The sequence below is a fragment of the Mustela nigripes genome, chromosome X (genome assembly GCF_022355385.1).
Source record: "Mustela nigripes isolate SB6536 chromosome X, MUSNIG.SB6536, whole genome shotgun sequence".
In the NCBI taxonomy this organism is placed as follows: domain Eukaryota; kingdom Metazoa; phylum Chordata; class Mammalia; order Carnivora; family Mustelidae; genus Mustela; species Mustela nigripes.
This window is the reverse complement of record NC_081575.1, coordinates 10,565,506-10,578,434: the sequence shown is the minus strand read 5'-3', so window position 1 is coordinate 10,578,434 and position 12,929 is coordinate 10,565,506.

The following is a 12,929-nucleotide window of genomic DNA, read 5'->3' as shown; positions in this document are numbered from 1 at the left end:
AAAGGCAGACACTTAATTGACTGAGCCACCCAGGAGTCCCTGAAACCCCTTTCTTGAACCCTTACTGGCTATACAACCCACAAATTTTCTCTACCTCCTTCTTGTTGGTATGATTTTACCAAGGAAATGCTTGAAACTTCAATGAACTCTTCGAAAATCTCTCCAATCTGGCTCCTCCCATCATGACCTCTGCTCTTCTTTTATCCTTTTACCACCTTCAATCTTCCCTTAAATTAAAAATACGAAGCAAAAGTGTACTACAATTTTAGGGTAAAAATTACACTTCCTCTGTGTCTGTTCATATGATTATGTATCTCTCTGTGTGTTATGTGTCTGTGATATTTTCTTACCTCTGGACAGTATTAGGAAATGATACATAAAATCCCTTAAAAGAGTTCTACTCAAATTGGTTTAAAGATAAATGAGCATTTATATAAGTTACATGTTTCTGAAAATCCCCGAAATAGGAATATTAACCCAAATATTTTTCAAATTCACATGACTTGGTAAATCTTTGGCAATTAAGACTTGTTTAATATTGTTAGTTTAATGTTTTTAAAGCTATGTCTTATGAGTCATCAACATTATCATATGAACATACATTTTTATCCTATTTGGCTTACTAGCCAAATAAGCTCTTATTACATTTACTGTATGTTTAAGATTATGAAATTATAAATTCAACCCAAGGAAAAAGTGTCCGTGTAAAATGCAGTAAAAAGCAATTGTTTGAAAAAAATGAATTGCTCAATATCCATTACTTCATGCATAACAAAAAGAGCAGCAAAACAAAAAAATACTTTTAACTTTAGTGAGGTTTTTGCTTTTGTGCCATTTGCCTAACATGCATGTACTCTAAAAGTAGTCAATAGAGAAGTAACTTGAGATGATAGCTAGCCTTGTTTGGTGCTATAGTATGTCTGCCTGAAAATTGTTCCCAAAATCTTTTCGGTAACTTGAAACCTTAGAGCTATGCTAAAACAAGGAACGGCTATTCTTTAAATATCTAGATTATTTGTAAGTAAGACAAAGTGCTGAAACATTAACCACTAAGCATGAGTTTAAGTTTATATATTTCTGGTATCTTATTTTTATATGGTATATGGAAACTAAATATATTTGGGATTATTAATAAATATATTCTCTTTTCCACACTGAAAATTTGTACCATGAGGAAGAATATACCATTGACCCTTGAACAACATAGGGGTTAGGGGATGCCAAACCCCAGATAGTAAAAAATCTGCATATAATTTTTGACCCCCCCAAAACCTTATTAATAGCCTACTGTTACTGAAAACCTTACTGATAACATAGTCAATTAACACCTATTTAGTATGTTATGTGTATCACATGCTGCATTCTTACACTAAAGTCATCAAAAGTAGACGTTAAGAAAACTGAAAGGAAGAGAAAATACATTTACAGTACTGGAATGTATTTATTGGAAAACATATAAATATAAGTGGACCCATAGAGTTCAAATCCATGTTATTCAAGGGTCAACTATACCTGTAAAAATTGTGAGATATTATATTCACAAAATTTGCTAGCTTGCTACAGATTGCTTGCATGTGAGACAGTTCCCAATTGTATACTTTCTAGTTTTCTCTATAGAAGAAAGGTTACTAATGGTCAAATTCATAATGAATATATGTAATTATAACTGCTAAAAATAACAAGCATGATGAAAAACAACTTCATGAGGTCATGATCCCAGGGTCCTGTGATCGAGTCTCCCATCAGGCTCTCTTCTTAGTGGGGAATCTGCTTCTCTCTCTGCCTCTGTCTGCCATTCTGCCTACTTGTGCTCCCTCCATCTCTCTCTCTCTAAAATAAATAAATAAAATCTTAAAAAAAAAAAAGAAAGAAAGAAAGAAAGAAAAAAACAAAGAAAGAAAGAAAGAGAGAAAGAATGCAAGGAAAGTAGGATGTGTTTTTGACCAGGAAAAGCATCCAGGGTATGAAGGATGTGTTATTATTAAGGGAAAAAAAGAGAACAATTTTAGCCAAAATAAGTTGTCTGGTTATTTCATATTGAGAAAGATGAAAAATGTAGGACAAATCTGAATGGATATAGAAAGTTGTAAGAATTTTGTATAAAAGGAATTTTATGCATGGTCAAGCTGGTAAGATTGAATGGATTTATTTATAAAGATTTTAAATATAATTCAATATCAAAACTACTCTGGTACAAATCTAAAATTTAGTTATCTATTTGTTAAAACTACAAAATTTTCTTAGATTATTGATCTGTTCTTAATAAGACATTCTAAAAGGTTTTTCTTTACCTTTTAAGTAACCTCCCTAGGAAACAAAGCTTTTATATCTTATCTGAATAATTTCTTGTGCTTTATGTAAACCTTTATCATATCCTTGATTATTTAAATGAACCAAGACTTCTCACTTTTAAATGAGCTATTTTTTTTACGATTTTGTCAATTTTATCTCCCCCAAATTAAATCTTAAATGAAATCTTCCTGTTCTATAACTAACCTTGAGATTTCTCAGAAGGTCCTAAAAATCCTCAAAGGATTTGTTCTTTCAACTTGTGAAGAAAAATGTTAAAAATAATTTTAGCTCTTTTCTCCACCATTGTGAAGTAAGTGTGCAGCTGATTGTTCCTCTCCATGTCTTCTCACAAGAATTTCAGGATCAAGCAATTGTAATTCAAACTAAAGCAGAATCATCCCATTCCCCAGTGGATTCGGATGAAAACTGGTAATTAAACCAGATACAATTCCAAGAGGAGACATTGGACAAGAACCAAGCTGGGTCTATAGGAATCACGTAGGAGATGGCACACATATTTGTATCACCATGTAAACATCTCTACTACCTGAACAATTAGACAAAATTTACTGAGAAAATGGTTTTTCTCTGTTACTATGCTTCTGCACTAGCTGGTTGGTTCAGTAATAAATATGTGAGAATTTTGTTTGAAAATAATTTCATTTTACTTGATATGCTGAATTGCATAAAAAGCTGTTGCCAAATAAAAAGCGATGTGTAACCTTCCCCAGGTTACATTTGTATGAGTAAATGCTATTGATATAAATATTGCATAAATCATATATTCATAGATATTTGTCAATAATCTTACAGCTCAGGGTATGTCTTGGTTCAACATTATTAGTCATAATTCTAATTACCATTTTCAATGTTGCATGCCACAGAAATAACCAAATTCCCTTGTTAAATGAATTCTCATCAGATCTTTACCCATGACCATGTTAAGTCTTCTGTCATTCATGGTTGTTGTTTTGCTCTGTTTTTTCTCTGAAAACATTTGCAATCAGCTACAGGCCAGAATGCCTCATGATGGCATTGCTTTAATAACTTTATATCGCTGGACTAGGGATTTATAGAATTCTAGTGGAAAAGCTTATGGGTTCGTGAAACTGCTAACCCAAGATGAATCAGAATGAGAGTTAGTTACATGGGACTGAATGTCCTAATAAAGGATGATTATGGTTTTTGTTTGGAACATTGTTAGTTCTTTCATGTTTCATTGTCCAAATTTAAGGAACTCTTTTTCTTTTTTCTTTAGCTATCTATAACTCAAAACTATTTAACAGATTATATTTTGTAAACAGATATGAAACATTTCATTTTTCTTCCTGCTTGATGCCTCTAAAATTCAGAAAGTCTTATTGAATATTCTAATTTTTATGGCAATATAATTATTGGCACAAGTTCAAAAAGAATCTATTCTGCCTGTAAGAGCTCATACTGGTTGGAACCTGCATATACTTGGTTATGTAATGTCACATTTATATGTCATATTTGAAAATGATGTACATAGAATCTGGTTTAAGGAACCAAGGTGGACTTTATAGAGTCAATGCCTACAAAGCCCTTCTGGGAAAACCAGCCTGGTATCTGGATTATAAAGTTCCCTGCCTTATAGGTGAGTAAGGAAGGTCACTTCCTGGCAGACCCAAGACATTTGGGATACCTTGAGTATCTGAAGAAGAAAGAAATTCAACCAAATCTATAGGTGCCACTAGTGAGGTCTGATGACAAGTTCTTGACTTGGTTTTCTAGACTCAGGAGGCTTTTTTCTTTTTTTAAAGATTTATGTATTTATTTTGGTAGGGGGTGGAGAGAGAGTGGGGAGGGAGGGAGATAGAATCTCAAGCAGACTCCCCACTGAGCATAGAGCTCAATCTGGGCTGGGATCTCCCCACAAGAGATCATGACCTAAGCTGAAATCAAGAGTCAGATGCTTAACTGACTGAGCCACCAAGGTACCCCCTTAGCCTCAGGAAGCTTTTAAAAGTCTAATGTGACATTTCTTTTTGTCAGATTCCGGGGAATCAAACTCAAAAAGGCCTACATGGTCAATTATCATTCCTGCTTCACTTATGTAAATAATAAGACCAAATCTAATAAGATCAGATTTGTTTTGTAAACAAGAATCAACATGGTGGTAATTTTAGAAATTTATGTTAGAGTAAAAAACCATAGCATATCCTGTGAAGTCTCAGTTCTAGTTTCCTCCAATATCTGCCTATAGCTGCCAAAATGGACATTTCCAATTTTTCTCCCAATCTTGTCTGGTTATCACTGAGAATTTATATTGCCCTTTTACCAAAGCGCTGCAAGCTAGAACTGAACTTAATATAAACTTCAAAGAAATAACCACAACAGATCAGCCTTCAAGCCTGCTGTGTGAGCCACTCAGGAAATTCACTAGGACACCAGATGCCATCATCACCAAGACAATTCAAATTGCAAACTAGAAAATTCATCAGATTACCACTGCTATCTTTGAACCCAACATTTAGAAATCTTGACTGGCTGCCCTCTGGACTAAGGAACTGGGTTTCCAACTATTAATCTTTGTTTTTCTTTAACTTCATAAAGAGTCCACTCTTTAAATGCCTGACTGCTAACACTATCCAGCAGATAGCCTCTACTACCAAATCCCAACAGATGGTTCATTCAGCTAGTACTTAGTGAAAAAAAAAAAAAAACCACTCAAATGAGAAATGGACGTACAGTGTTCAAAGAAGAATGTCTCTTCTTTCCTTGAAGCAGAGGATAGACTAACAAAGATTCTGTTCTTGACCAAACTCAAGTCAGGTTCTTCTGAGCTATTTTTCAACTAGACTCCATCCTTGCACATGTCTTTGAGAGCTCAATTTTTGCAGGAATCTTGCCTGAATGAGTTTAGCCACCATCCCCCAGGTGATACTGATCACTCTGACCCACCTTCAGCAAGAATCCTGTTAGGTTTAGCCAGAAATTCCCCCTACCCTTACCCCTAATGATTCCTCTTAATAATTTTCCATCTGATGATATCTTTACTCACCCCCCACCTACTCCTTGTCTATAATTCCCACTTTTCTTTGCTGTATTTGGAGTTGAGTCCAATCTCTCTCCCCTACTACAAAACCCCATTGGAGTAGTCCCTACACTTATTGTGATAGTCCTGAATAAAGTTTACTTTACATAACAAGTGTCATGAATATTATTATTCTTAACAACATTCAATTTCAATCCCTACTCCAGAGTCTCTTCTCTTGTGGTAAGTTTCCTCCCAAGGAAGGGTCTCATCAACTCAATTGATTCTTGGGCATTGCTAACACTTAGAGTTAGAAAATTCAACCAATAACTAAAAATAAATGTAAATTATCTCTTAGGGCCTGTGCAAAAAGAAAAGCAGCAAGGACAAAAATTAAAGAATGGACAGAAAGTAAGATAGAGGAAGGAAGTTGGACTTCTGAGCAGTCACAAAAAGAATAGACAAAGACCCAGCTAAGCAGTATTTGAAGCTCTGGCATTCACAGATCTTGAGTGTGCTATCCCCTCGATCACTGTCCTTTGAAATGGTAATTAGCAGATTAACCACCTTTCACAGCTCTTTAAGAACTTTTTCTCCTCAATTTGAAGGTCTTTGTTCTGTGAGATCTAAGACTAAGCCCATGACAGATTCAAAATATTCTTACTTCCTTTTATAGCTTTTGGGACACTTTTGTTTATGTGGGGTTGGGAGCAGACTTGCTCCTAGAGTTAGAACAAGTTGTAGTTACTTTCTCTGGGAAACTCTCCTCATCTCCCATGGTTTTGCTCACTCACCTTTCTAAGTCATGCTTGCGTTGTACCTGGTTATATTCTGTAACTCTTACTACCACTTTTAAATTATGTTTCCTTTTCAGAGTTTCCTACAACGTTATAAAGTTCACTAGGGCTGTGTTGTATTTGATCATAGTTGCCAATGACTCAGTAAATGATTGTTGGTTACACCTTCATTAATTGACCAGCTTAAGGAATGGATTTATGAAAGATATGACTATGACTTTGATATGCTATTGTCAAAATATGCCATATCTGGCTCTTGGAACTGAAAGAAGATTAAAATATATATCTGAGTGGCAATTTCTGTTCCTTCTAGTCATTATTTTAAAAATTGTCGAATTCCAAGTGTTGAAGTTTGACACACAGTGTTGAGAAGGAAGAAATTTCCTCTCTCCCTCAAGATCCTTTTAGTTGGACTCAGAATCAAATTGATAAGATATAGATTAATAGGAGAAAACCAAATTTAGTTTTAGACCTGAAAAGAAAGTCAGGCAACAGGTTTATGAGACACTCTGATCTACCTATGGAAAGGGATGGAGTTCTGAGGATACAAAGGGAGAAAGACCATTAGCAGGAAGAAGAGAGGAAATGTTTGGAAAACAAAGGTTGCCCTATTATGCAGATAAGTTTCTAAGGTAAAGAGAAATCTCTGTTAATAGCTCTTTTCCTGACACTGGCAGACTGTTGAGCAGGAGGTAAACTTTGTCCTGCATCTGCTGGGTTTGGATTGTTTTTAACTCAAAATAATCTTCATGTTAAAGTGGCCCATGTTGGTGCAGCCTGCCCTTGGCCTCTAGAAATCCAATGGAAATATATAAAATATATATAAAAAACCATAACCAATAGTCTAATTTGAAACACAAGTGAACTGGTTTTTATGTTGATAAATCACAGGGGGTGGGGGGAGAAGAGATTCCAGGTTTAGAAGTAATGGAAATGAGAGGAAAACCAAAATAGCTATAACCCCTTTACTTTAATTTTAATAGCTATTGAATTATTCAAAATTTTAAATTTGTTGATAACTTTCACTTTCTTTATTAACAGTTAAATCTTAAATGTCAGAATTAGTTAAAACTTCAATCGTTTACCTATTGATGAAGTGTCTTAAAAATCTGAAAAAGATGATGAATAGGAGATAATATTAAGACATCCTGAGTAAAGGAAACATATTCGATCTCTCTTAGCTGTGTCACACTGAATAGTGTACAGTTTTAAAACATCTTGTCTTTTATACTTAATTCATTCTGAAACTTGAAATGGGAATTTCTGACTCTAAAACAACAGATCTAAAGATAGTATGGTGTTGTGTTTTGTTTTGTTTTGTTTTAATTCTTCCTTGAGAGGGGAACCCTCCTACACTGTTGGTGGGAATGCAAGCTGGTGCAACCACTCTGGAAAACCATGTGGAGGTTCCTCAGAAAATTGAAAATAGAGCTACCCTATGACCCAGTGATTGCACCACTGGGTATATATCCTGAGGATACAAACCTGGTGCTCCGAAGGGGCATGTGCACCCGAATGTTTATAGCAGCAATGTCCACAATAGCCAAACTGTGGAAAGAATCTAGATGTCCATCAACAGATGAATGGATCAAGAAGATGTGGTATATATATACAATGGAATACTATGCATCCATCAAAAGAAATGAGATCTTGCCATTTGCGATGACGTGGCTGGAACTAGAGGGTGTTATGCTTGGAGAAATAAGTCAATCGGAGAAAGACATCTATCATATCTCCCTGATATGGGAGAAATAAGTCAATCGGAGAAAGACAACTATCATCTCCCTGATATGAGGAAGTGGAGATGCAATATGGGGGGATTGGGGGTGGGAAAAGAAAAAATGAAAGAAGGTGGGATTGGGAGGGAGACAAACCATAAAAGACTCAATCTCAAAAAACAGACTGAGGGTTGCTGGGGGGAGGGGAGACGGGAGAGGGTGATGGGGATATGGACATTGGGGAGGGTATGTGCTATGATGAGTGCTGTGAAATGTGTAAACCTGGTGATTCACAGACCTGTACCTCTGGGGATAAAAATACATTATATGTTTATTAAAATAAATAAATAAATTTAATTTAAAAAAAGAAGGGCAAAAAGATAAATCCACAAAAAACGTTCCTTTAGTTATGTAAAAAAAAAAAAAAATTTCCCAACTTTGGGCTCTGGAAGTGGTATCCCAACTGAAATTTATATAAAAGCTTTTAAATTCTAATAAATTGGTTGGGGAAGGGGAAACGAATGATAAGTGTGGATGTTAACAGAATAGGTATCATGAAATGCATTTGCCAAACTAAAATGGTATGAGTTTAATGAAGCTAATAATTACCACTGAGATCCAAGCTACTTGTAGTATGTACCCATGTGTGCACAGTTTTGTACATATCTGTGGTTTAGTGGAGCAGGGCCACTAGGCTAGGCACCAAAGGGAGCTGAAACAAATGTAAGTGAGATACTGGGTCTGCCTTCAAAGCCCTTACCCTTTTGTGCAGAAAGTGAGACAAACAGAGAAATGATATACTACAAGTGGCAGAATGTGGTATATGTCAGGATTAAAGTATAGGGGACAATGTGTGGTCCAAACAGAAAAGAACTCAACATTCCCACAGGGACATAGAAAAACCTTTATGAAAGAGAGGGCATTGTGCTTAGGGGTATGCAACATTTTATGTCTTTCTGTCAAGGTTCATCATTCTGAGGGCTCTAAACATTTTTTTTTTTCTCTTTGGAGTCATTTTTTCTAACAAGCCAAGGTTGGAAATTGCCCTTTCACCCCCTCATAGGTTTCCATAGAAATTCTGAGTAGGGTTAGAGGAAGATGGAGTGACTCATGGGGCCCCAGGATGGCTCAGTCACCTGGGCCTGGACTCAGGCCATGATTCCAGGGTCCTAGGATGGAGCCCCATGTTGGGCTCTCTGCTCAGTGGGGAGTCTGATTCTCCCTCTGTGCTCTCTCTCTTTCAAATAAATATATAAAATCTTAAAAAAAAAGAAAAGGAAAAGGAAAGAAAAGAAGGAATGACTCATATGAAGCAGCCAAGGGCGTTACAGCTAAGACCAGATATCACCGAAACAAGCATTGGCTGATGACATCCAGAATTTAGAGCTAGAAGAACCAGCAGAGGCTTCCAAAGGCCCAAGACTGCTTAAACTTCTTTAAAAAGAGAGTACTTTTGTAATAAGTCATACTCCCCAGATGCTACCCTTTCACATCTGACCATATCAGAAAAGCAACTGTAGCCAAAGGCTCTTCTGCCCAGCTGATCTCTGAATAGAACAAAGACCCTTCACTGCTTGAACATCGTAAACAACACATGCTGAGAGCTGACCTGGATAAGCCTGAGGCCTCACTGCCACTGCACATTCACGGACTGACTTAGCATTTGGTTCATTAACTTCTTACTCCTTGCTGTATTTGTTTGTTGTGTGACTTTGTGTTATGCTTTGCTTTGTGTGACACATATGAATACAAGTTAAATGCACACTGAAATGTCATTGAGCTCGGAATCCTAAGCCTGTTTTACAATTATGTTTAAACCTGCTTTATGATTTAATAAAGCTGACATTGTGGAAAGATACAACTCATGTGTGTGCCTTCACAGAGTGCTCGTGACATAGGCTTAGACAGGAATATTTTCTAGTCTACCGTTTGTCATCTGCAACGCAAGGACCTGAGCCCACTTTACTGTAAGCCCTCCCGGTATATTTGATTTCTATTTTAGCATTTGGAAATGAACGACGCAGAGGTTCCTCCCAGGTGATTCTGCTCCTGCAGTACTGGTGTGTCGACATGTTCTTCTTTCCTTCTCAGAGTTCTGGTGAACTTCTGAAATAGAAGACAGGTAGTCAAACACAGTAAAACAGTTTAATTATACACTTGGGACAGGCAATGGGAGGGCTTCTGAGAGTTGGTAATATTCTGTCTTCTGATCTGTTTTTGGTCATATGGGTAGATTTATTTTGTGAAAAATAAGTAAAATATCCACTTATTGTAGGTGAGCTTTTCTGTACATAAATCATATTTCAATAAAACGTTGAAAAAGGAAAGTCAATTAACAAGAGACAAAAGAAACCTATAATTAACTGAAATCAGTCTTACCTCCGTGCTAGGTGTATGAAATAGTCAACTCTTTGGTCCATTCTGCCAAACCGAGTATCAGTCAAATGATGGCTGAGCCCTTGAGCAATCTGTATGTTGCAGCTTATTTGAGTCCTCAACATGCTCTTGAGAAGACTCAGATAGATTATATACCTTTAGGGAGTTGGGCACTAATGACAACTGCTTGTCTCTGCTTTGTACAGGCGCCCACAGTCCTCACACGAACATTTATTTTTTCTAGCCAGATCTTCCTTAAGCCCAGCTTTATTGTATTGTTTGTGTAGATAAAGAGTTGAAAAAAATGTTCTAACTTATCAACACCTTCCCCTGACCCCTTCTTGGCCCTGCCTGTTTCTAGATTTCCTTTATCTGATCCTTTATTGAAAGCAAGATCTTTATTTTCAGATCTTGCAAAGGTGCTTGTCTCTCTGCCAAAGCACAGCCATTTACTTACGGTCCATCTCATAACAGTAGTTCTTTGTCCACCCGCTAGGGGGACATTAAGTTAGGAACAGATCTGAGATGAATTTATGATATTTTGCTTTCGGTTTATATAAGTCTAACCTCTTTGAGTCACTCCCTGCAATTCTCTCTACCCTTCGATTTTTGAAAGACCAAGACATTCAGAGGTGAAGTTTGATTATTCACAAGTGTCTGAATATTTCATAATTCAATGGTCTTAAGAATACTTCCTTTTCTTATTATTTTCATAAATAATTCTCGGCTTATATTAAACATTGGGAACAAATTATCCTTAAAACAGGCGTACAAATGAAGCCAAACTCAGGTTTACCTGGCATTTCCAAAACTTACATATTTTTTCTCTAATTTGCACTTCGCCTCCCTTCCCGGCAAAGCAATTCTTAAACTCTACTGTAGTATAAAAGCAGTTGTAGACACTACATTAACTTAACCATAGTCGTGTTCCAACAAAACTTTATTTCCAAACTAAAGCAGAATAAATTTGGCCCATGAGCTAGAGTTTGCTGACCCCTGAATTAAGGGATTAGCAAATAAGTTAATAGGTAGAATAACGAGGGAATTCAGAAGGTGGTAGAGTTGAATGCCATAAGCCTCCAAAAAGCAACAAAATTTACATTTACATTCTAGATTACATTTACATCCTACATTTGAGTTTACATCCTAGAAGTAGGATGAAGATACCACTTCTTGATCTTGAAGTAGTTGGAGAATGAAAAACACGTGCATCTATTTTGAAAGGGCTGAAGAGAAGTGTTAAAGTATTAGTTTAATATTAGTAAATTTACAGTATTAGTAAAGAGAGGATGTCTAAACAAGAAGTTGAGGATGTTGAGTAATTGTAAACCACAGAATGTGGATTCTACTGAGGTCTTCCATAGACAAGAGCAGTGCTAGTTCCATTTCTTTAGAGTTGAAACACAACTTCTTGTTAAATAAATGCTTTCAGTGCTTTGAAAGGCATAGATTTTTCTCATTGCTTCCTGAATATAATTCACAGCCAGGTAAATTCTTTTTCTGGTTGCCTTTTTTTTAAATAACTTTGCAAGGCTTTTTATATTAATACTCACACAAGGGGAATTTGGTTGTCATCTTTTATTTATGTACATATGTATATGCATTAACATACTACATTCCCTGGATATTGATAAAAATTCAAAATGTCGTGTATAGTAATAATTATACAATTTACAACATAGCTTTATTTTAAAATGGATTACAATTAATCTTCAAGTTCTTTGCTATTCACTATGGTAACCATGGGAAAATCTGGCTTTGAACTTTTGGTAAGTTCCATGATGATTTATTATTCAAAATTATAGCAGAGTAAATTTTAGCTGTAAAACATGACCTTTTTAGTGTCCTATTTCCTGAAACCTAGCCCAAAGTTATTTGACTTCACAGTGATTCAGTACCATAAATTGTCACCATTCTCTTTAAATCAAAATGTATTGAGAACTGTTATTTTATTATGGAGCAACAAAACAGCAAGCCAAATTGAATACAAGCACATACATGTGCACACACCCACACACACACACACAGGTATGTACATTTGCACAACACATGTTGTGTTGTGGGGGCAGACTCCCAAGAAGAAAATTTCTGATAGAACTGTCATTCTGGAATGCCTGAGCGGCTCAGTTGGTTAAGCAGCTGGCTTCGGCTCAGGTCATGGTCCTGGGGTCCTGGAATCAAGTCCCGCATCGGGCTCCTTGCTCAGCGGGCAACCTGGTTCTCTCTCTGCCTCTGCCTGCCACTCAGCTTGCTTCTGTGCTCGCTCGCTCTCTCTCTCTCTCTGACAAATAAATAAATAAAATCTTAAGAAAAAAAAAAAAAGAACTGTCATTCTACTTCACCTTCTGTTGGAAACATGATTTAAGACAGTCTATCATACCTAATTCCGACATGAGACTTCTATGCTATGTTGCCATGTCCTTTCTGTGAGATGCATTATCTTTCAGAGTATTGTGTTCTCCCAGGGCATTGTGCAATATTATTTGTGTACTGTGGATCATTAATAACAATAACTACCATGTTTCACTACTTTCTAATATGCCAGACACTATGCTATCTGCTTCACATACATTATTTACTGTAATCCATGTAGTGGTTTCATGACTCATTCCAATTTTATAGATGCAAAACCTAAGGCTTGGAGACAGTACAAGAGCACATGACTAGAAAATACTGGAAACAAAATGTAAACTAGGTTTTAGTAGGGCCTTAAAGCAAACGTTCTTTTTACTACAAGCTGAAATGAAT